Source organism: Salvelinus namaycush, chromosome 21, assembly GCF_016432855.1.
Source record: "Salvelinus namaycush isolate Seneca chromosome 21, SaNama_1.0, whole genome shotgun sequence".
Taxonomy (NCBI): domain Eukaryota; kingdom Metazoa; phylum Chordata; class Actinopteri; order Salmoniformes; family Salmonidae; genus Salvelinus; species Salvelinus namaycush.
This window is the reverse complement of record NC_052327.1, coordinates 39,846,613-39,867,314: the sequence shown is the minus strand read 5'-3', so window position 1 is coordinate 39,867,314 and position 20,702 is coordinate 39,846,613. Positions and strand designations below refer to the sequence as shown.

The 20,702-nt window shown below is 43.4% G+C and overlaps 1 protein-coding gene across 3 annotated transcripts in view; it reads right to left on the bottom strand.

The window, feature by feature from the left end:
* Positions 1-18,954, bottom strand: part of LOC120066372 (ras association domain-containing protein 7-like) — a 68,205-nt gene extending 49,251 nt beyond the window's left edge. The window contains exons 1-2 of one of the 3 annotated variants that reach the window (XM_039017694.1): positions 18,836-18,954; positions 4,601-4,771 (exon numbers count right to left, since the gene is read on the bottom strand). The gene's annotated coding sequence lies outside the window, so the exon portion shown is untranslated. Of the gene's footprint in view, positions 1-4,600; positions 4,916-18,835 lie in introns of those variants that run through there. The other 2 variants (XM_039017695.1, XM_039017693.1) reach the window with 2 other exon arrangements.
* Between the last annotated feature and the right edge of the window lie 1,748 nt (positions 18,955-20,702).

Sequence of the window (20,702 nt, the reverse complement as noted above, 5' to 3'; positions counted from 1 at the left end):
CGGTTCCTTCATTTATTCCATAGGATATTTTTAGATTCACTTAAAATAAGGTCTGTGTTTCGTGTAGGCTTACATCACCGTGCCAATTGTATAACTGTGTAGATATCCATAGGACAAGGTAACTCTGATCAATATTGGCTAAATATAAGCGAAAATTGTAGAGTGGATTTATGAAAATATGTTGACAAACGTTACCTTATCCTAGTGAGATTTACACGGGTATCAAAACGTCGAGGCGGTTTAAGCCTGCACGAAACACAGACCTTATTTGAAGTAGATCAAGACATTCTCTATGGAAGACATGAACGGTAAAATAACGAAGGAACCCCTTTCAAATTCAGCCGCAAGTTATTACAGGAATTATAACGCGTCGACTATTTCTCTCTAAACCAAATACCTTTGACTAATCCGGAAACTATCACCTCGAAAACAAAACGTTTATTCCGTTCCGTATTTTATCTAACGGGTGGCATCCATGAGTCTAAATATTCCTGTTACATTGCACAACCTTCAATGTTCTCATAATTACGTAAAGTTCTGGCAAATTAGTTCGCAAAGACCCAGGCGGCCCAAACTGTTGCATATACCCTGACTCTGCGTGCAATGAATGCAAGAGAAATGACACAATTTCACCTGGTTAATATTGCCTGCTAACCTGGATTTCTTTTAGCTAAATATGCAGGTTTAAAAATATATACTTGTGTATTGATTTTAAGAAAGACATTGATGTTTATGGTTAAGTACACATGGGAGCAATGACAGTCATTGATTGATTGTTTTTTATAAGATAAGTTTAATGCTAGCTAGCAACTTACCTTAGCTTACTGCATTCGCTAACAGGCAGGCTCCTCGTGGAGTGCAATGTAATCAATGCAAGATTGGATCCCCCGAGCTGACAAGGTTAAAAATCTGTCGTTCTGCCCCTAAACGAGGCAGAACGTTCCTAGGCCGTCATTGAAAATAAGAATGTGTTCTTAACTGACTTGCCTAGTTAAATAAAGATTAAATAAAAGGTGTAAAAAAATAAATAATAATAATAGGCGCCCAAAAATACCGATTTCCGATTGTTATGAAAACTTGAAATCGGCTGGGAAGTCGACCTCTACCCGAGACCTGTGACAATCATATCAGATCCAACCCACATCCTTGACATTATTTCGAATTCTGGGTCCCAGATCGGGTATTTGGGTACAGTATCCGTGAAGACCTCTAGTGGCTGGTATCCATTCAGGATGTGCTTTATCACACACAGCTCAGACACATTTCAATATTTCAAAGAGAAACTCTCCTAACAGTGTGTTTATGGTGGTACAACCAGTCCACAGAGCAACATGGAGAGTCTACTGAGCAAGTCAAGAGAACATATGTCAGTGGGAAAAGGCCAAATGTAAAACAAGCGCCCTAACTAAACAAAGGGATGAGTCAAGACACTGAGAACAGGGCCTTATCCATTAATCCCCATGACAGGGAGATCTTTGCATCACATTGTGGTGAGCATAGGGGTTTACATACAGCTCTAAGAACCAAATAGAACACTGTTCAAAGTGACAACAAGTCTTCTTCACCCATGGAAGATCCTGAGCTGTGAAAGTGAAGCACCAGAGTGTGCTGAGACTGTGTTGAAAGTGCACAGTCCCTAACCTGAGGAATGCCAACCAGTCTGACTATGTCTGTGTGTATCAGTGGACGGAGGCTGCCCTGGATGTTACCATGTACTACTATAGGATGAGAAAATGTCCCTAGGTGCTGATTTTTCAGTCCGTTTTGACCTAGTATCCCTCCTAATGGTCAATCTTGAGAGGGCTGAAGAAGTTAGATTTGAGCTTTTCACTTCTATTACCTGTTCTTGGAGGCAACTTTGACATACTTCTATGATGTTCACAGATAATAGATCTCAGTTTAAAGCAACGTCTTCCAACTGATTGGAGGCAAGTCACTGTCAAGAACACCTGCCTCTACTCCCTTAGTCATAGATTTAGAAACCTTCACAGCTTGCCTTCTGCTTGGTGCCAAAAGCCCCTCTCTCAGGCCCCTGTGTGTGTATGTATGTACGTGTGTGTATTCAGGCCCTCCCCTGGCAGAGAGACCGGCCTTATTTATGGTTTTGTAAGATGCTGTGAGTCAACATGGCTCCTCAAACACAACACCCCATTGCCATGTCTACGTATGGCATCACACGACTCTCCCAGGGGATTGTGGGATATTTGCATTGCCACGGTCACAAGACAGGCTGCGTCAAGATAAATCTCATTACACGCACCCACACACATTGCCCCTCGCCTCCACGTTCACAGGTGTCCGGAGGCTTGGCAACACTGTCAACTCTAACAGGTCAGGATCATATAGATCAACCTAGAAGTCTGAGGCCAAGCAGGTTTGACAGAACACACACAAACAGGTCAGGATGAAAGAGGTGAAGCAGTAAGAAACAGACAGAGCCAGGGGTGAAGCTGACAGTGCAGTGGAAAGCATAAATCACCGTCACTCAGGTAGACTTTGTTGTCAGTAGCAACAAATCCTGAGGTGTGTGGGTTATCAGGATGTAGTCTGACAGTGAGGGAGTTTGGTCTGACCTCTGATCTAGAGGTTTTCAGAGGGCCCAGAAGGTTATCTTTCACTGCCGTACTAAATGACCACAGCCAAACTGCCAGGGACTTTCCATTAGAACTTCTCTCTAACTGGTTGACCGAAGGCAAACATGCAGCAATTGGTATCAAACATTTTCCTCCAGAAACAAACAGACCGGAAGCTATTGGTTCCTGCCACCCAGTTAGGGCCTGGGTGAACATATGTGTGAGAGAGAGTGTGAGTGAGTGAGTGAGTGAGTGAGTGAGTGAGTGAGTGAGTGAGTGAGTGAGTGAGTGAGTGAGTGAGTGAGTGAGTGAGTGAGTGAGTGAGTGAGTGAGTGAGTGAGTGAGTGAGTGAGTGAGTGAGTGAGAAACAGAGACAGAGATTAGAATAATGAAATATACAGGTGTCTGAGTGTCTGTCTGTGAGAGAGAGGTAGAAGAGTGCCAGTGAGGAGAACAGCACTGGATCGATCTTTAAATCACGCAGTGCACTCTCCTTCCTGATAGATCACACACTGTTTGTCTGTCCATCACATTACACACACATTCACTCTCTCTAACACACCTAGACAAGAAACAAGTAATACTTTCCCTCATGAAAACATTCACATACTGTTGCTTTGAGACCACCTGCAGTAGGTAACCAATGACAGGCAGAGCCACTTCACAGCATGAGGACAGTCACTTTATACACCCACATCATCAGTTAGAATGAACTAACTGCGCTCAGCAAGACTACATTACATGAATTTACAGCTAGACACACACACGCATGCACACACACACACACTCTTCATAACAGAGGAGGAGAAAAGGGGCCATGCTTTTCCAGGTGTAGTGAAGCAATAAAAAGGCCATTAAATATAACATCGCAGTGAACACAGCCATCCCTCAGAGTACGCTCCACCCAGCCCAGCCCAATGTAATGGGAAATTAACCATACTGTAGGTGTGTGTGTGTGTGTGTGTGTGTGTGTGTGTGTGTGTGTGTGTGTACACACAAATATTAGTCAATTCTTTCTGAGACATGAAACCTATAGGAGGGAGGGCAGACTGGCTGTTGCCAATTTATTAATACACAGTTTGTCTAAATGGTTCATGGAAACACTTCTACCACTTCATTTTAATTTAGACACCATGGTTTCTTGTTTGGGGGTCTGACATCATTACATCCAGCTGGAAACACACCGCAGTAGTCTATTTTCAATTATCACATCTATTTTCAATTGTCACAAACTTTCTCTAAATGTCAAAAACAAAAAAAATCTACTGACTGAGGAGACAGTTGGTTGAAAATGTGCTCGAGTTTAAATACATTTACGTCCCTCCCTCCGCAACCATCTCACACACTTACATGTACACGCGCGCGCGCGCACACACACACACACACACACACACACACACACACACACACACACACACACACACACACACACACACACACACACACACACACACACACACACACACACACACACACACACACACACACACACACACACACACACGAAGTATGGCTATTTACTCTCAGAGTACGCCAGACAATAAAATCTCGGGCTCCCTAATCAATCCACATGGTTGAACAACAACTACAGACTCTAAAAACACACACAAACAGGTTAGGATAATAAGTTAATATTTTAGAATGTGTAGCACACTAACAGTTAAATAAGCTTTGTATAGGCAGTGAGTGAACTCTGCGCGTGCCCTCCAAAAATGAATCTTTAATCTGCGAAAGTAAAAAGAGCTGACGTGCAGGCTGTGGAAAGAGATACCCATGGCCTTATCATGCCTTGTCACACACACATTCATGCAGAAACACACACACACACAGGTCAGGCAGACAGTTTCCCCCTAACAGGTTTGAGTTGTGCCACAGAGGGGGCCTAGCAGCAACAGATACATTTAAAGACACAGTAGCCTGGTCAGGGACATTGAACACAAACTCATATAAAGTCCCTCACACAAACCCACACTCACTCAGAGAAACACACACACACTTTTTCCCAGAGCAACATATGCCACACTCACCAGGTGTGGAAATGTCTTCCTTAACAGCTCTCTCTCTCTCTCGCTGTCCTTCTCTCGGGTAGATTCCACTCGCGCCTCCGGGCTCTGGAGAGAGGGATCAGGAAGTGTAGTCCCAGCGCAGGAGTGAGTGAGTGTGTAAAGTCCAGCTGGGGTCCGAGTCAGACAAGGTGGCTGGGGATTAAACAGATCGGTCTGTTGCTACTCATCTGTTTCTCTCATTCTTCCTTTCTCTCTTTTTTGTCCCCCTCTGTTTCTCTCTTTCTCTCCGTCACTCGTTCAATGGCTGCTTCAGGAAGATCTGAGTGACTGCTGAACTCTCCTTCTCTCTACCCCTCCCTCTTCACCCTTCCCTTTCTGACATACAGAAACACACCCTCCCAGTCGCTCCCCTTTCACCCCGCCCTGACACACGCTGCTGACAGGGCATCCCCCTCCCCCTCCTCAGGTACTGGGAGTAGAAGAGTATTCTCTCCCTCTCCCCCTACCTCGTTCATTCTCAGTAACACACTGTGTCATTTGCTGGAATCAACGGTCTCAATATCCACACCAGCTACAGAGAAACACCAGAGGCTGGTGGGAGGAGCTATAGGAGGACGGGCTCATTGTAATGGCTGGAATTAATGGAAAGGAGTCAAACACGTTGTTTTCATATAATTGGTACCATACCATTGATTCCATTCCAGCCATTACAATGTGCCCTTCCTCCCACCAGCCTCCTCTGACACACACACACACACAATGGTTAATCACCAATCTTGTCACAACAGGGAAATAGGACAAACACAGAACACACACTGATCATTTGTGCACATTGACTAATGCACACTCAGGCCCAAATTCAAACTTTGCCGTTTCTGTTCCTGGAATAAGCGCAGAATATCTCGCACGCACGCACGCACACACACACACACACACACACCAGAGAGCCTAGCATTACCAATGGTTGTGTGTGGGAGCATCACAGCAGGCGCTGAGGCCTGTTTTCCATTAACACCTCTCTCTCTCTCTCTCTCTTCATCCCTTTCTCACTCTCTCTCTCTCTCTCCTTCTCGCTCTCCTTCCATCTCTCTTGCGCTCCCATACTACATGATTCCCTCTGCCTCTCCCGTCTCCCCAACCCAAAACCCCAGGGCTGGTCACTGATACTCAGGAGGATCCCAGTAAAGCAGGCCCTTCAAATAGACAGCAGGCCCTCTCTTGGATATAGCCTAGTCTGTTTCACAAAGAAACAGGGAAACCCCTCAAAACAATCAGATGCGTGTGTGTGGTTCCTGCTAAGCTATTAAGGCTGTATTTGGAGCCGTGCCAGGCCAAATAGATGTTGTGTTGGTATTGTCACGGCAGGACATCCTAAGGCCTTTAGGGTAAACACACTAAAAATCAACACACAACCTGAGCATTAGTCTAATTTACCAAGACTGAACTGACATGATTCATAACAGTCTTTAACTAAACACATTCACAAACAGACTCATTGAGACTAAAATGTTAAATAATGGGGCAATTTTGTCTTGCAATAACCCATATATGTCCCCCAAACTTAATGAAACCATATAAACCAGGCTTCGCTTTTTACTTCAGCCTGAACTATGGACCCCTCAGAGTTTGCTCACATCTGACACTTCTGTCCACGGACACAAGCTTTTGACACATTTAAGAGGTCAGATCCACAACAGATCCAGTAATACTCTCTCACACACACACAGTATTCCACTTCTGACTGGAACTACAGTGAAGGGAGAGAACCCTCGAGGTTCCGTTGCTGATGACCTGGGTGAGAAAAGCAGAAGGTGCCAGAGGGAAGTAAAGTTTTAAAAGGGCAATATCGAGAAGTCAGTCTTTTTCCCTACGATTAGGAACTACTTAGCTGGTAAATCCCAAAAGTCAAACAGAGCCAATGAGAGCTGAGGGCAAGGTGAGTTAGATGTGATGTAAGGATTAATCTGAAGGCTTTGAGATTTCACGGTCCCCTTCCAGGCATTCCTGAGGGTACCTCCCTCCTGAACCAGAATATGGGTTTACAGGAGACATATGGCAATTCTCCTTCAAGCCCAGAAAGCAGCCATTCAACTTGCCTTTCACCAGCTTTTCAAGCTTAATGTCAAAATACATTCTGTACTTACCAAAAAATTGAGTTTCACTGAGCAACTATCATTACTGTCGTTACAGTCAGTGCGTACTTCCAAATGTATTTATTTATTTTTAAATAAAAAGTTACATGCAACCAAAAACATTTATTGTCTGGAAAGAATCTGTTTTTTTTACCAAGTGCGCATGCACCAAATCCACCTCCAATGAAATTGGAATTACTGCCAAGCACAGGTTGGCTGGAAAGGTCATTGATTTTACCACCTACAATAGTGTATGAAAGTCATATCAATCTGTTGTTTCACAAATGCTACACGGAATGCAATAATATTTCATGTAAGTAGATTAAGTAGACAATATAGGGTACAATTTTACAGTGATTGTATATTTCTAGATAGGCTTTATTTGTGTGCATTTCAAATCCATTACTAATATTGCAGGAGCAAAAGAGGTGGATTTGGCACACTTGGTCAAAAACAATACTTAGATTCTTTCCAGACAAGGATTTTTTTCAGTTGCATGTAACTTTTTATTTTGACCTTTTTTGGAAGTACGTATCAGCCATGACGGCAGAAATGACAATAGTTGCTCAACAAAAACATTATTTGATAAGTATCAAATATATTTTGGCATTATTAAGCTTGAAAAGCTGGTCAATGGCAAGTTGAATGGCTGCTTTCTGGGATTAAAGGAGAATCGCCATGTCTCCTGTAAACCCTGATTCTGGTTCACCTCCCTCCCTCCATCACCCCCCTAAACCTTACTTTTCTATAACACAGTCAACCCCCCCCCTCCAGTTTGCATCAAGCAAAAAGAAAGAAGGCAAAGAAAGAACAGATAAGGTCTAAAAAGCTTCATCATCTTTGCAGTCAAACCCAATACAGCCCCGTTTCCTCCCGCTCAATGTTCAGTCCCAGGACACTAAAGACTGAGAGCATTCCCAAACCCACAACCTGGATCACCCTTCCGCTGGCCTCAATCAGAGCCCATAATAACTTAATACCTTTACTAAGGACACACATAAATCTGTCCAGAGAGCAATAAGCCAACAGTAGATCAGGGCAGAAAAGGCAGGAAGATGTCAGTATCTGAGGAAGGAGGAAGATAAATAGACCTCTCTTTCCTGGCACTTCTTCAATAGGTCCTGTGGAGGGAGGTGGGCTCAGGGGGACTCATGCAGCCGATAGGTTCTTTCTTGTTGACTGTTCTGCATCAGGCTTGAATAGCATTAAGTCTAAGGCTCAACCGTCTCCCCTCCCCCTCTTCAGAGATGAGACCTCCCTCTCTTGTTCTACTGTTTCCCAGAAAACCTCCTTCAACAGGTGGGGAAGGAAAAGGAAAAGGAAAAGAAAGGAAAAGAAAAGAAAAGAAAAGAAAAGAAAAGAAAAGAAAGGAAAGGAAAGGAAAGGAAAGGAAAGGAAAGGAAAGGAAAGGAAAGGAAAGGAAAGGGACAGACAGACAGACAGACAGACAGACAGACAGACAGACAGACAGACAGACAGACAGACAGACAGACAGACAGACAGACAGACAGACAGACAGACAGACAGACAGACAGACAGACAGACAGACAGACAGACAGACAGACAGACAGACAGACAGACAGACAGACAGACAGACAGACAGACAGACAGACAGACAGACAGACAGAGGTTAAAACATACAGAAGGCAAAATACAGCGTTGTGTTCAACAGGATCCAATAGGAGAAAACACTTTGAAACGAAGAAGTGACTACAGTCCAATAAGTTTCTAAACATTTTGCTTCATTGCTTGTCTAATTGAATATGTCCCAGCCTGCACTGCTCTCATGTTTGCAACAACACACTGAGTTCTGAACTTTTGTTGGCATAGGCTGTGGTCAGGGTAAGCCAGACCAAGGCAATAGTAATACTTTGTTTGTTCCTAGCAGAGCTAAGTATAACATAGCCATATCATTATGGTCAGCGTCGAACTATTGCTCCTGCATTGTAGCTCTGCTCTGTGTATCATGAAGATAGAGAAAGTCTGGATGGCTTAGGTCATTGTATGGTTTACTCTTAAATATAGCACACCCCGCAGAAGTTAGAAACAAAGCCTTTGTTTTCTGCCATGATACTTGTCACAGTCAAGGAATAATATAAGTCTATCTTTATGATCTCATTTGGAAATCATCGTAATCTCACCTCATTTCATCTGTACTACTACAACAGGCCATTGTCTTGTCTGTGCATGAAAACAGTTCATACCAGTTCAACAATACGAAAGAGAGAAGCAAACGTGATAGCCTATATCTCTTCCTCTGCTGTCATCCAGTCTAGACCAGTGTCAACCCACAGCCAGGGAAGGGCTCCCTCTCCCTCAGTCATGCATGGAGCCCCTCAGTGTGGAACACAAAAGCCAGTCAGGGTTTAAGTCAACAGTATGCTCACATCACACACTGACCCCAAGCCCCAACCCTCAGATCCTCTCCATTCTGGGAGTTCTGGTGGTGGGAGTGTGTGGGATACCGCCTCGCCACACACTGGTCTCACACTTGTGAACAAACACACCGCCAGGCCAGACTAGAGAGACAGACAGACAGACAGACAGACAGACAGACAGACAGACAGACAGACAGACAGACAGAGAGAGAGAGAGAGACAGCGAGAGAGACAGCGAGAGAGACAGCGAGAGAGACAGCGAGAGAGACAGAGAGAGACAAGCAAGTAATGGAGAGAGAAATTCACGATGGATATAAACAGAGAGATGGACAGAGATTATCAAATAAACAGAGAGAGCTAGAGAGAGAGAGAGCTAGAGAGAGAGAGAGAGAGAGAGAGAGAGAGAGAGAGAGAGAGTGAGGAGCTAGAGAGAGAGTGAGGAGCTAGAGCGAGCTAGAGAGGAGCTAGAGCGAGCTAGAGAGGAGCTAGAGCGAGAGAGCTAGAGAGGAGCTAGAGCGAGAGAGAGCTAGAGAGGAGCTAGAGCGAGCTAGAGAGGAGCTAGAGCGAGAGAGAGCTAGAGAGAGAGAGAGCTAGAGAGAGAGAGGAGCTAGAGAGAGAGTGAGGCGCTAGAGCGAGCTAGAGAGGAGCTAGAGCGAGCTACAGCTAGAGAGAAAGAGAGCTAGAGAGAGAGCTAGAGCTAGAGAGAGAGAGAGAGCTAGAGCGAGGAGCTAGAGCTAGAGTGAGCTAGAGCGAGAGGAACTAGAGAGAGAGAGGAGCTAGAGAGAGCTAGAGCGAGGAGCTAGAGCAAGAGAGAGCTAGAGCTACAGAGAACTAGAGCGAGAGAGAGGAGCTAGAGCTAGAGTGAGCTAGAGAGGAGCTAGAGTGAGCTAAAGAGAGGCGCTAGAGCTAGAAAGAGCGAGGAGCTAGAGCGAGCTAGAGAGAGAGGAGCTAGAGCGAGCTAGCGCTAGAGAGAGAGGAGCTAGAACTAGAGAGAGGAGCTAGAACTAGAGAGAGGAGCTAGAACTAGAGAGAGCTAGAGAGAGGAGCTAGAGCGAGCTACAGCTAGAGAGAGAGAGAGAGAGGAGCTAGAGTGAGCTAGAGAGAGAGAGAGGAGCCAGAGAGAGAGAGAGGAGCTAGAGCTAGAGCGAGAGGAACTAGAGATAGAGTGAGCTACAGCTAGAGAGAGAGAGAAGTTAGAGAGAGAGAGGAGCTAGAGCGGAGCTAGAGAGAGAGAGGAGCTAGAGCGAGTTAGCGCTAGAGAGAGAGGAGCTAGAGAGAGAGGAACTAGAGCGAGCTACAGCTAGAGAGAGAGAGAGGAGCTAGAGTGAGAGAGAGAGGAGCTAGAGCGAGAGGAACTAGAGATAGAGTGAGAGTGAGCTACAGCTAGAGAGAGAGAGAAGCTAGAGAGAGAGAGGAGCTAGAGGGGAGCTAGAGAGAGAGAGGAGCTAGAGAGAGGAGCTAGAGAGAGGAGCTAGAGAGAGCTAGAGAGTGACAAACAGACTAGGCAGAAACAATCAAAGAAACAAAGAGAAGGAGAGAGAGACAGAAAGGTAAAGAGAGACTGTAGGAGGGAGAGAGGGTCTGGAGGGTGGGGTTGATGATGATGATAAAAGGCAGGAAGTGCCAGTTAGGGTGAATGGACCAGTCAGGTGATTAGAGGTCAGAGGTCTGGGGTAAACAAGGGACAGAGTGTGAGGCGCCCTAATGTAGGCACTGACGCCCTGTCTCTGTCTGGTTCTCCCTTTACCGGTCTTTCTCTCTCTGTCTGTGTCAATCTATCTTTCTTTTCATTTTCTCCTCTGTCTGATGTCTGGGGAAAGACAGGGCTATACAAACACCTGTTAGAACAATAAGTCCCAATGGCTTTCACTCCACTTCTCTTTCCCTTCCGTGGATCAAAGGATTCATCTTGCTGTGTGTGCAGTGGGGTGGCTGGGTGAGTCAGTGTACCTTCCCCTTTCCCTCCCCTGCACACATCAGCCTGCCTGGGGAATATGACACTACTCCTCTCACATAATGGACTTGCATTGTTCTAGTACACATCTCTTTTACAGATATCATCCTCACAATATATGTCTCATAATCTAGAGTACTAATGTAAAAGGGTTCATCAAAACCTGGCATAAAGACTATCTAGTAGCCAGGAGAATTTCCAGGAACCCTGGTTGAATATAACCTAGGACAAGACATCTGAAAGTATAATTACTGTCTAGTGGTAGTTGGAGCTTGAGTGTGTTCTAGTGGACATGTGTGTGTGTGAATAAATGACTGTGCGCGCTTGTGTGTGTGCATGAGTGTCTGATTACTAATTAATAGAAGGGTCATAGGGTCCTCTGTCTCTCCCCCACAGCAGCCCACACATGCCCAGCCTGCTTTGCATAACATCACCAGTAGGAATGTGAGGATTGTTGGGTCAGCAAGCAGTGACATCATACATAGCGGCATGCAGCAACAACGCAGCCCCAGTCCCCGTTTCCTCTTGATTACATCAGCCAAGTATTAATGTCTACAGATAAAGCCATGACACACTCCACCACAGCTTCCTGTGAGCACACACACACACACTTACTTTTTGGGAGATTCATACAAACACACTTCAAACCCTGAGTAGATATAAAATGACTCACTGAGTCCAGCCAGTCTGCCTCACGTATATTAGCCTTCCCATACATCCTTTTCTCACACGACAGGCAAGTAATACAAGCTCTCTTCTCAGCAACCCAGCTCTGAGTATGAGAGATAACCTCTCACACACGACAGGTGTCTCCTGACTGTGTGTGTGTGTGTGTGTGTGTGTGTAACAGGAGATCCTCCGGCCATCAGACAGACAAGACAATAGTGCACCTGTGGGAGTGGCCGAGAGCGCTGCTTCTGGCATTGCCATGGTTACCAAACACAGGGCAAGCCACGTGGTTGGTGGAACCGGAGCAGGGCAGTCGAAAGAGGACAACACTTGAAGACGGATGCCATGTCAGAATGTGACAAAGTGGCCTAATTCATAGACACAGCCCAAAGAGTGCGTCAGTGTTGGGACAAAGCCAGAAAAACAGAGCTCACAGCTGTGGAGTCTCAAGATATTATGGTCCTTTTCTACTACACGACCCAATGGTGTTTAACTAAGGACACACATCTTGAGACCAGACACAACTGTCATGCCAACAGTTTCAATACAAATTCTTTCCATACTTTTACTGAAATTAAGACTACTGTAAGTTCCATGTTTAAGGCTAATGCAGCTTTACACAAAATGACTGTTCATTTCATTTCCCATGGAAGGCTCTCCACCACCAATCTAGACAGAAAAGCAATCCTACGCTCATCTTAATTCATCATCAGCGGTGTACAACAATATCAACAAAAGATCTCTGACTCATAAAATATGGTCTGACAGGAGCTTTGAAGAATTGACCCTCAGCTGACATGAAGACAAGTGTGTGCCAGTTCAGTGTTAGACCTGCATTCACCTTTAGACATATACTGATTGCTCTGCTCTTGTCGTTACCAGAGTAATGTCTTTAATAGATATCGATAACATTATTTTCCATCAGTCAGTTGCCGTAAAACTGACAATGTGAATGACACAGAGGCGAACAGAAAGAACGTTAAATTGTCAAATGAATCCGAAATTAATCATTTGTTTTTTGTTAGAATCTGCCTTAGAAATTAGAACGACATAAACGACTATTACTATTTACTTCAATTCAAACCCTCTGAAAACAACAGTTTGACAAAGACAGCCAACAGAAAAAGACACAAAGCAAACTTCCAAAACAGGGAACAAAAGCCCCAAAACTACTCGCCTTCTTTAGTAGAATCCAACCGTCTGTCTGCATCTCTGTGGTGCTGTGAAAGAAGAGCAAGATGAAGAGAGAAACAGCCCAGTCACTGTGAAAGAAGAGCAAGATGAAGAGAGAAACAGCCCAGTCACTGTGAAAGAAGAGCAAGATGAAGAGAGAAACAGCCCAGTCACTGTGAAAGAAGAGCAAGATGAAGAGAGAAACAGCCCAGTCACTGTGAAAGCGTGCGCGTGTTACACTGCTACCTGATCCAGTAGAGTGAATGACAGCCCCACACACTCAACGCGATGGAGGGGAGGAGTGGGGAAGGAGAGAAAAGTGAAATGGTGCCGCCATTCTCTGTCGCCCTGGAGACCAATGCTCTTTCAAAGAAATCGACCAATGACAAACACCGGCGATTGTGTTGAGACAAAAAAGTCACGACTGCAGGACTGCCATTCCCTCAGCAGAAAAAACACAGAGCGAGAGACGGAGGGAGAAACAAAAAGAGAAAATAAGGAAGTAAGAATTAAAAAAGGGAAAGACAAGAGAGACAGAATTACCAACAACAAAAAACTGAGAGTGAAACAGAGAGAAAGAAGGGGGGATAAAATGGAAGCCAGTGAGTGACAAAAGGGGCCAGGCAGTGAAGAGGCCACCAGACCAGAGCCTGTCCTTTCTCCATTGTCCTCCTCATCTCTGCTCGGGATGGGGATTCTAGTCCAGCTCAACTTGAACCCCCCGCCTGCCATCGCGCCCTTTGACCTCCCAACAGCCCCACTGTGCTTGAGGTACAAGTTGCCCTTAACCACAGATCTAGGGCCATCATACCCTACCCAGGGGATCCTAAACTTAGTCCTAACTATTAGGAGGATGGGAAAATCTCTGACCCTGTATCAGTGGTTAAGGATAAGAGACTCATATCCTCCCTGTATTTCCCACGGCTGAGAGGATCAATGCTCTCTGTACACCACTGTGTGAGCCGGATGTTAAGTGCTACAGTTTCAGTTGGTCCCATGTTCTGAAACAGCTGAACTTCACATTATATCGGTTGTTGACACGTCACCATTCTGGTGCTGTCGACTGGTCTGCTGATGATAACACTGTCACAGGTGGCTGGTGTACCATGTCATTTGATCAAAACTAGCACTTCAGAAGGCAATGTGACTGACTTCTGAAAAGTGCTGTGCCCAGAATGAGATCATGCACACTTTAGAGAAGACTCCGCAAAAAGTTAAACAGAGTAGCCCTGATTTCCAAAAGCTAATGTGCAGGGCCTAGGGAGTGTGAAATAGATGGACTGAACAGAGAAGATTGCTATATATTTGAACTCACACATCCATCACCTTTTCAGCAACACTTGAGCACAATCAGTTTCACAACACAGCCTCAGCCCACTAAATGACCCTCCTTCAGCGGTAAATGCTCTATTTCTCCCGAGCCAAAGCGTTTACCATGTGAAAATGGCCCTATTTCCCTGCTGTGACAGTCACTATGACAGGATTGCTGATTAACCACCAATATAGTGTGTGTGTGTGTGTGTCTGTACACAGACAGAACAGAAAGGTTTAAACAGCTAGGATTGATTTATTTGAAGTGGGTAATGGGGAGTTCTGACAGGAATTAACTGCTCTGTAATAGCCCTGTATTGGCTGCTGCATGAGGGTTTTAGTAATAGCTGTTCCATGGATCTCAATCTAGCATGGATATTTAGGCTACACAGATACAGCAGCAGGCATAGATAAACCACCTAGTCTATTTCAAAATTAGATGTATCCCCAAAATGAACCATCAATGAGCTATTGCAGTGTAGCCTAATAGCACTGTAATAAAATAAAATTGTATTCGTCACATGCTTTGTAAACAACAGGTGTAGACTAACAGTGAAATGCTTACTTATGGGCCCTTCCCAACAATGCAGAGAGAGAAATTTAAAAAGAACAGAAAATGAATAACGAGGAATAGATCCACAATGAGTAATCATAACTTGGCTACATACACAGGGTACCAGTACCAAGACGATGTGCAGGGGTACGAGGTAATTGAGGTAGATATATACAGTTGAAGTCAGAAGTTTACATGCACCTTAAACTGAGTTTAAATGTATTTGGTTTTCACAATTCCTGACATTTAATCCTAGTAATAATGCCCTGTCTTAGGTCAGTTAGGATCACCACTTTATTTTAAGAATGTGAAATGTCAGAATAATAGTAGAGAGAAAGATTTATTTCAGCTTTTACTTCATTCATCACATTCCCAGTGGGTCAGAAGTTTACATAAACTCAATTAGCATTTGGTAGCATTGCCTTTAAATTGTTTAACTTGGGTCAAACGTTCCGGGTAGCCTTCCATAAGCTTCCCACAATCAGTTGGGTGAATTTTGGCCCATTCCTCCTGACAGAGCTGGTGTAACTGAGTCAGGTTTGTAGGCCTCCTTGCTCGCACACGCTTTTTCAGTTCTGTCCACAAAGTTTCTATAGGATTGAGGTCAGGGCTTTGTGATGGCCACTCCAATACATTGACTTTGTTGTCCTTAAGCCATTTTGTCACAACTTTGGAAGTATGCTTGGGGTCATTGTCCATTTGGAAGACCCATTTGCGAACAAGCTTTAACTTCCTGACTGATGCCTTGAGTTCTTGCTACAATATATCAACATAATTTTCCTCATGATTCCATCTATTTTGTGAAGTGCACCAGTCCCTCCTGCAGCAAAGCACCCCCACAACATGATTCTGCCACCCCCGTGCTTCACGGTTGGGATTGTGTTCTTCGGCTTGCAAGCCTCCCCCTTTCTCCTCCAAACATAACGATGGTCATTATGGCCAAACAATTTTATTTTTGTTTCATCAGATCAGAGGACATTTCTCCAAAAAGTACAATCTTTGTCCCCATGTGCAGTTGCAAACCGTAGTCTGCCTTTTTTATGGCGGTTTTTGAGCAGTGGCTTCTTCCTTGCTGAGCGGCATTTCAGGTTGTCGATATAGGACTCATTTTACTGTGGATATAGATACATTTGTACCGGTTTCCTCCAGCTGCTTCACAAGGTCCTTTGCTGTTGTTCTGGGATTGATTTGCACTTTTCGCACCAAAGTACGTTCATCTCTAGGAGACAGAACGCGTCTCCTTTCTGAGTGGTATGAAGGCTGTGTGGTCCCATGGTGTTTATACTTGCGTACTATTGTTTGTACAGATGAACGTGGTACCTTCAGGCTTTTGAAAATTGTGGATGAACTAGACTTGTGGAGGTCCACAATTATTTTTCTGAGGTCTTGGCTGATTTCTTTTGATTTTCCCATGATGTCAAGCAAAGAGGCACTGCGTTTGAAGGTAGACCTTGAAATACATCCACAGGTACACCTCCAATTGACTCAAATTATGTCAATTAGCCTAACAGAAGCTTCTAAAGCCATGACATCATTTTCTGGAAATGTCCAATCTGTTTAAAGGCACAGTCAACTTAGTGTATGTAAACTTCTGACCCACTGGAATTGTGATACAGTGAATTATAAGTGAAATAATCCTTCTATAAACAATTGTTTGAAAAATGAATTGTGTCATGCACAAAGTAGATGTCCTAACCGACTTGCCAAAACGATAGTTTGTTAACAAGAAATGTATGGAGTGGTTGAAAACCTAAGTATATGTAAACTTCCGACTTCAACTGTAATGTAATTTTGATAAGTTAATTCATACTATTTAATCCTTCCATCTGAGGACAAAAAAACTAAATACAGTACTTTCATTCATGCAAAAACGTTGGTTACTAGGCCTAACAAAAATGGTTGCTATGAAGGCTGGGTAAGTCTTCTCACTGAGCCAACTAAAGCTACAAACTCTACAGCTGGAAGGGCAGCAAACGCAAAATTTTCCTCTGTTTTCATAGCTTTTCTACTGACATTTAATTGCATATATTCATGATAATAATATCGTTGCTTGATTTCTGGATCAGAAAAGTTTATGTCTTGTTCATTCACAGCATTCTCTGTGGGGCGAGATCGAATTGTAAAGGTAAATAGCCTAATAGCTATGGATCTGACATACTATTTTAATGAGCCTAATGTGGCCTAACAAGAGTAGCCTTATAACATCCTAGTATGACATCAGCCATTTCAAAATCATAGATCATTGTAATCAGAAACGGAACAATGAGGCATTGTGTGTGATCAATGAGCAGCACGTTCTGTAAATATTGTGTTCCCGTAAAGCACAGTGACTGACTGACAGTAGAGATAACCTGGAGCTGACAGGAGGAACCAGAAGGTGGTTTGGCTATGTTTTATCGGCCTTTCAATCAGTGGAGAACATGTGAGTCACAGCTCTGATAAGGTTGTGGTAGGAATACAGGCAGGTCTAAGTACACTAACACTTCATACTGTTATGACTGGGACAGAGGAAGAGAGTGAATTGAAAGGCACCCAGTGAGTAGCCTAGTTGTGGCAAAGAGAACAGGAAGTCCTTCTTTGGATATTTCCCCTACTGTGTGACTGGTCAACAATGACATCATGAAGTTGGAGAGTGTACTGATGTGGGAGTACGCAGTGTGGGGTCATGCCCATGAATGGAATGCACTTTGTCTACCCCAGCTAACGTTGTTTAAGGATGAGAGAGAGTGTGTGTGTGTGTGTATAAAGTGCTTTCTCCAGCTGGTACACAATCTTTTTTGTTTTCCCATGGAGAAGCAGCTGTACAGATGATTAGGTATTGGGGGGATTCAGGGAGGAAGAGGGGAGGACGAGGAAGAGGACAAGGAGGAGGCAGACAATTTTGTTTCACTACTACAATAACCAATACACACTTAGGGAGGGAATTCATTGGGAAAATACACCATGAACATATCAAATTGTGTTTTGGGGTTTAGGCCAAACAGAAGTACAGCTCCCAAAGAAACGGAAGATACAAACATGGCTCAATTCGCACGGCAATATTCTTGATTACAGAAGTAAAGTGTTACCTACACTCCTTATGAGGAGTTGGGGAGGAGCAGAATGGCGGAGAGCACAACAGAGAGGATCCTAATGCCATTAGTGATGCTGGAGGCATCACACTGCACACAAATCAAACAAACAATGCTGCCAGAGCATTACAGCATAGTACACACTACTTCCTGTCCTCAAAATACTATAAACTGTATGTCTTGAGAGATCACATTTCATGTTACAATAAATGTAGCTTAAGCAAACACAACAAATACAAACAGAGCACTACATTTTCTGTTACAACATAGGCTTTTTGCTTGTAAGCCTACGACACAAACAGAGCGCCAACTAAATGAAGCTAATGCTGAAATACTTAAATGGTAGTATTCCACAGCCAGCTATTGAAGTTGGCTTTTATACTGGATGTAACTTGTCCTAGGCTACATTCTTCTCTATTAGACACTCAACAATAATGATTGCTGTTTTCACACAGAAGACCAGTACAACAACTGGCACTCTCATTGCTATGGCAAAGTATTTCTTTCATGGGCAAAATCAGAAACACCATGCACTAATAAATAGTTCTAAGACTAACTTTATATGTCTTTACCTCTCTAACAAGCACTTAGGCCTAGGCCTAACAGATGTCACACTAAATCATAATTTCAATGTACATTTTTTTAAATAAAAATCAAAGGTAACATTCTTTACAGTTTACAGATGGGTTCACAGACTGACATAAATAAATCACCTGAACTTTGAACCTTGTTAGAGCTAGTACAACTTGGAAATCATAGTGATGGAATGCATCCCATACAATACACAAATATCAAACTGATAGTTACATACTCATGCAAATATGTTAATGTAAGATTAAAGTAGCTTGCAAGTGCCTCTTGATTTTCATACATTATGGCTATTCGAGTAGGCTATCACAAACAAAAACAAACACACACACTGAGGGAGAAATAAGTTGGCTAGCATGGCTAACTTAACATTAGCTGATTAACACGAATGTTTTTGTGAAGGTGTTTTACCAATGTTGTCTCTTACCGGTTTATAGCAATTCGGTGTAAAACGACAGAGGTCCTCGTTTCTTATTTCAGGTGTATTCTACTCCAGTTGTTTTCCATAGAGCGCATGGTGCCGTTGAATCTACTCTCCATATGCATCAGTCCTGCTCACGCCACTGTAAACAACAGTTTGATTGACATCTTAAAGAGGCAGTATCCAATGATTTGGCGGACATGTAAGAAAAACGTTTTTTCCTGATTTTGATGATCTCATAACGTTTGAGCTATTTATCGTACCTGCCTCATGCGTTTAACATTATACGAGTCCTATCAACATGTTCAGCCCTTCTCCCGGGTTATGGCTCGAAGGGGTCCAGCTTTTGTCAAATCAACGTCAGATTTGAATTTTCGCAGCAGGTTAGGATAATTTATGCAGCAGGTTAGGATAATTAGTTTAAGGTTAGGGAAAGGTTAGGGTTAGCTTACATAACATTTTTTTGACGTTAATTTACGTTAATTTTACAAAAGCTGGATCTCTTCTAGCCATGACCCCTCTACCGCCAGTGTAACCGCACACACTTACAGAGGTTGAGCTATTTGGTGACAGCAAGACAGTTCGATGTAGGTTACTTTAAGTTCTTTCACAATGACAAACTGAAAGTTGTACAATGCTTCAGTGAGTTGTCTGTGATATCAAATTGTTGCAAGTTGTAATAAACTTTGTGTAATCCAATGGTATCTGGCATCTATGGCCAAATACATTGCAAAGAGTAAACCCTAACTAGCATCTCATAACATCACTACTCAAGCACTAAGCTAAGCTACACGTACATGCATTGACTTGTTGGCTATTTCCATGAACATTATCTTGATCTCAGATGTTTTTAATGCATAGAAAAATATGCACTGAAATTGTTACAGCAAAGATTCGTGCAGCTGCCCACCTGAGATAGGCCTGGCTACATGTGGACCAGGGATGGTGCCACAGAGAGAATGGAATTCAAAACACCTTGCTAGCTTGTATGTCAGCCAGCCATATATATATATCCCTATTTCATACTTTGGCATAGGGGTGATGACTGGGCCTATAATAGATGTACCTATTTTGTAGGCCTACAAAGATTATATCTCAAATCAAATGTTATTTGTCATATGCGGCGAATACAACAGGTAGACCTTACCTTGAAATGCTTACTTATAAGCCCTTAACCAACAATGCCGTTTTAAGAAAATAGAGTTAAGAAAATATTTACTAAATAAACTAAAGTAAAAAATACATGTTAAAAAAAGTAACACAATAAAATAACAATAATGAGGCTATATACAGGGGTACCGGTACCGAGTCAATGTGCGGGGATACAGCTTAGTCGAGGTAATTTGTTACATGTAGGTAGGGGTAAAGTGACTGCATCTGACCAAAATGTAATCATTAGTCCAGAGCGCTTTCCAAATAAATGTCTCTGGGTGAACAGAATCTAGTCCTGAGTTCAATATGTAATGTTGGAGGCCTTATTGTTCACTTTCAAACAGTGTACCTTATCCTGTCTGTGCACCTAAACTGATTGGTACATGTATGATGTACAGTAAAAGATCCCAACAGCTCCTATTAATGTTATATGATTAATGCTTCTCTTGAATGGAATGTCCCCGTGGGCAGGATTCTGTTCCATACTGTACATGTCTGAACTCATAGGCGTATCCAACACAGGGACCCTGTTGAGCTTTGTTATTTTTCCTAGAATGGAAAACTAACATGCCTCCACCTAAAGTAACAGAACAAAGCAGGCAGCTTCCTCTAATAATTATGTCTTAATTGCACACAGTTGGCAAAGGTTCTGGTATGTCAGTGAGTGCATATCTGCTATACAGTCCTGGGTTGCTCAGTTGGTAGAGCATGGCGCTTGCAA